Genomic DNA, 5,021 nt, shown 5'->3' on the forward strand with positions numbered 1-5,021 from the left:
ATGGTTAGGGTTAGTTTTAGGGTTAGGGCTAGTTTTAAGTTATGGGTTAGGATTAGGGGACATGTTAGGGTTAGGGTATGGGTTAAGGTTAGGGTACGCGTTAGGGTTAGGGAATTTAATAAACCTATCCCACTCTCTGGATACCGCTAAGCACGTAAAGGAATATTATTTGGGGTCCAGCAATGGAGAAGATTTTAGACACTAGGATAAGATAAAGAACACACACATTATAAAGAAATCACATTAGGATTTTCTCTTAACCTGTTCCTTAAAACACTAGTGCTTAGGAAATCTATTGGAGGCAGAAGCAGTCAAGGTTAGTTTAGGGTTAGGGTATGGCTTAGGGTCCGGTTTAGAGTATGGGTGTGGGTACGGCGTAGGGTATGTGTTAGGGTTAGGGTTAGGGTTAGGGTATGCCTTAGGGTACGGGTTAGGGTACGGGTGAGAGTACAGCGTAGGGTATGGGTTAGGGTTAGGGGTAGTGTAATGGTTAGGGTTAGGGTTAGGGTACGGCTTATGGTACGGCTTATGGTACGGGTGAGGGTACGGCGTAGGGTATGAGATAGTGTTATGTTTAGAGTTAGGGTTAGAGTTAGGGTACGGCTTAGGGTACGGGTTGGGGTACGGCATAGGGTAATGTTTAGGGTTAGGGTTAGGGTTAGGGTTAGGGTTAGGGTACGGCTTAGGGTACGGGTTCGGGTACGGGTGAAGGTACGGCGTAGGTTATGGGTTAGGGTTAGGGTTAGGGTTAGGGTACGGCTTAGGGTACGGGTTAGGGTATGGGTGAGGGTACTGCGTAGGGTATGGGTTAGCGTTAGGTTTAGGGTTAGGTTTAGGGTTAGGGTTAGGGTACGGCTTAGGGTACGGGTTAGGGTATGGCTGAGGGTACAGCGTAGGGTATGTGTTAGGGTTAGGGTTAGGGTTAGGGTGTGGCTTAGGTTACGGGTGAGGGTACGGGTGAGGGTACGGCATAGGGTATGGGTTAGGGTTAGGGTTAGGGTTAGGGTTAGGGTACGGCTTAAGGTACAGGTTAGGGTACGGGTGAGGGGACGGCGTAGGGTATGGGTTAGGGTTAGGGTTAGGGTTAGGGTTAGGGTTAGGGTGCGGCTTAGGTTAGGGTTAGGGTTAGGGTTAGGGTTAGGGTTAGGGTTAAGGTTCGGGTACGGGTTAGGGTTAGGGTTAGGGTTAGGTTTAGGATTAGGGTACGGCTTAGTGTACGGGTTAGCTTACGGGTGAGGGGACGGCGTAGGGTATGGATTAGTGTTGGGATTGGGGTTAGGCTTAGGGTTAGGGTACGGTTTAGGGTACAGCGTAGGGTATGTGTTAGGGATAGGGTTAGGGTTAGGGTATGGCTTAGCGTACGGGTTAGGGAACGGGTGAGGGTACGGCGTAGGGTATGGGTTAGGATTAGGGTTTGGTTTATTTTTAGGATTGGGTACGGCCTAGGGTACGGGTTAGGGTATGGGTGAGGACACGGTTTAGGGTATGGGTTAGGGTTAGGTTTAGGGTTAGGGTTAGTGTTAGGGTTAGGGTACAGCTTAGGTTACTGGTTAGGGTTCGGGTGAGGGTACGGCGTAGGCTATGGGTTAGGGTTAGGTTTAGGGTCAGTGTTAGGGTACGGCTTAGGGTATGGGTTCGTTTAGTGGTGAGGGTACGGCGTAGGGTATGGGTTAGGGTTAGGTTTAGGGTTAGGGTTAGGGTTAGGGTACGGCTTAGGGTACGGGTTAGGGAACGGGTGAGGGTACGGCATAGGGTATGGGTTAGGGTTAGGGTTAGTGTATGGTTAGGGTTAGGGTTAGGGTACGGCTTAGGGTACGGGTTAGGGTACGGGTGAGGTTACAGCGTAGGGTATGGGTTAGGGTTAGGGTTAGTTTTAGTGTTAGGGCTAGGTTTAGGGTACGGGTTAGGTTTAGAGTATTTGTTAGCATTAGGGTATGGGCTAGGGTTAGGGTTATGGTTCGGTTTAGGGTACGGCTTAGGGTACAGGTTAGGATTAGGGTTGGGTTTAGGGTTAGGGTACGGCTTAGGGTATGGGTTAGGGTACGGGTGAGGGTACGGCGTAGCGTATGGTTTAGGGTTAGGTTTAGGGTTCGGGTTAGAGTTAGGGTATGGCTTAGTGTACGGGTTAGGTTACTGGTGAGGGTACAGCGTAGGGTTAGGGTTTGGGTTAGGGTTAGCGTTAGGGTACGGGTTAGGGTACGGGTGAGGGTACGGCGTAGGGTATGGGTTAGGGTTAGGGTTAGTTTTAGGGTTAGGGCTAGGTTTAGGGTACGGGTTAGTATTAGGGTACGTGTTAGGGTTAGTGTATGGATTAGGGTTAGGGCACGCGTTATGGTTAGGGTATTTATTAAACCTATCCCACTCTCTAGATACCACTTAGCACGTAAAGGAATATTATTTGGGGTCCAGCAATGGAGAAGATTTTAAACACTAGGATAAGATAAAGAACTCACACATTATAAAGAAATCACATTAGGATTTTCTTTTTAACCTGTTCCTTAAAACACTAGTGCTTAGGAAATCTATTGGAGGCAAAAGCAGTCAAGGGTAGTTTAGGGTTAGGGTTATGGTTAGGGTTTTGGTTAGGGTTAGGGTTAGGGTACGGCTTAGGGTACGTGTTAGTGTACGGGTGAGGGTACGGTGTAGGGTATGGGTTAGGGTTAGGGTTAGTTTTAGGGTTAGGGCTAGGTTTAGGGTACGGGTTAGGATTAGAGTACGTGTTAGGATTAGGGTATGTGTTAGGGTTAGGGTATGCATTAGGGTTAGGGTATTTATTAAACCTATCCCACTCTCTAGATACCACTTAGCACGTAAAGGAATATTATTTTGGGTCCAGCCATGGAGAAGATTTTAGACACTAGGATAAGATAAAGAACACACACATTATAAAGAAATCACATTAGGATTTTCTTTTTAACCTGTTCCTGAAAACACTAGTGCTTAGGAAATCTATTGGAGGCAGAAGCAGTCAAGGGTAGTTTAGGGTTAGGTTTAGGGTTAGCGTTAGGGTTAGGGTAAGGCTCAGGGTACGGGTTAGGGTACGGGTGAGGGTACGGCGTAGTGTATGGGTTAGGGTTAGGGTTAGGGTTAGGATTAGGCTTAGGGTACCGCTGCGGTACGGTTAGGGTACGGCGTAGGGTATGTTTTAGGGTTAGGGTTAGGGTTAATTTTAGGGTTAGAGGTAGGTTTAGGGTACGGGTTAGAATTAGGGTACGTGTTAGTGTTAGGGTATGGGTTAGGGTTAAGGTATGCGTTAGGGTTAGGGTATTTATTAAACCTATCCCACTCTCTAGATACCACTTAGCACCTAAAGGAATATTATTTGGGGTCCAGCCATGGAGAAGATTTTAGACACTAGGATAAGATAAAGAACACACACATTATAAAGAAATCACATTAGGATTTTCTTTTACACTTGTTCCTTAAAAAGCTACGGCTTAGGAAATCTATTGGAGGCAAAAGCAGTCAAGCGTAGTTTAGGGTTAGGGTTAGGGTTAGGGTTAGGTTTAGGGTTAGGGTTAGGGTACGGCTTAGGGTAGGGGTTAGTGTACGGGTGAGGGTACGGTATAGGTTATTGGCTAGGTTTAGGTTTAGGGTTAGGGTTATGGTACGGCTTAGGGTACGGGTTAGGGTACGGGTGAGAGTACGGCGTAGGGTATGGGTTAGGGTTAGGATTAGGGTTAATTTTAGGGTTACGGCTAGTTTTAGGGTACGGGTTAGGATTAGGGTACGTGTTAGGGTTAGGGTATGGGATAGGGTTAGGGTATGCGTTAGGGTTAGGGTATTTATTAAACATATACCACTTACCTCGTAAAGGAATATTATTTGGGGTCCAGCCATGGAGAAGATTTTAGACACTAGGATAAGATAAAGAACACACACCTTATAAAGAAGTCACATTAGAATTTTTTTAACCTGTTCCTTAAAACACTAGTGCTTAGGAAATCTATTGGAGGCAGAAGCAGTCAAAGGTAGTTTAGGCTTAGGGTTAGGGTTAGGTTTACGGTTAGGTTTAGGGTACGGGTCATTTACGGCCCTACAATTACTGTGAATCTCAAGTGACCCTTAGCCCTGTGTTTAAAGCTGCTGTTGTGGGAAACGGCCACAAGGCGGCAGCATTTCTCCATTCCCAAATCTGCTTACTAGGGCAGCAGAGCCTTCCTGAAAGTTGTGTTCCTACGTTGTAAATTAGAATGGGATGTGCCAGGGAAAACCCAAAAGATTTTATGTCTCATTAATTGTTGTTTGTGGTTTTAATTTTTTAAATTAGGGTAATGAGTAGAATAGTGTTTGTTCTGGGTGTACACAATCAGGTTCAATTGAACATTATATATATCTGTTCATGTACAGATCCTCTTCCCATGTAGATTACTATTACTTTTTTAATAAATTTTATTTATTTATTTATTTATTTTTGGCTGACATGGATCTTCGTTGCTGCATGTGGGCTTTCTCCAGTTGTGGTGAGCAGGGGATACTCTCCATTTGCGGTTCACCGGTTTCTCACTGGAGTGGCTTGTCTTGTTGCGGAGCACAGGCTCTAGGCGTGCGGGCTTGAGTAGTTGTGGTGCATGGGCTCAGTAGTTATGGCTCATGGGCTCCAGAGCGTAGGCTCATTAGTTGTGGTGCATGGGCTTAGTTGCTCTGCTGCATTTGGGATCTTCCCGAACCAGGGATCGAACCTGTGTCCCCTGCATTGGCAGGCGGATTCTTAACCACGGTGCCACCAGGCAAGCCCCCGTGTAAATTATTACAGAGCGTTCAGTAGACCTCCTTTGGTATATGGTTGGTCTTTTTGATACATGTGGTTAATATGTATTTCTATACGTACGGTAACCCTTATCTTAATGTATCCATTCCTCCCACCTTTCCTTTTAGATAACCATAGTTTGTTTTCTAAGTCTGTGAGAGTCTTTCTCTGTGGAAATATGTTCATACGTGTCAGTTGTTAGGTAACAGCTAGGAGTGCTATCACAGGTTATTTGTCGGCTGCTTTCCGACTTACCTCATGTTCTGTGATT

The sequence above is a fragment of the Eubalaena glacialis genome, chromosome 6, assembly GCF_028564815.1.
Source record: "Eubalaena glacialis isolate mEubGla1 chromosome 6, mEubGla1.1.hap2.+ XY, whole genome shotgun sequence".
Taxonomy (NCBI): domain Eukaryota; kingdom Metazoa; phylum Chordata; class Mammalia; order Artiodactyla; family Balaenidae; genus Eubalaena; species Eubalaena glacialis.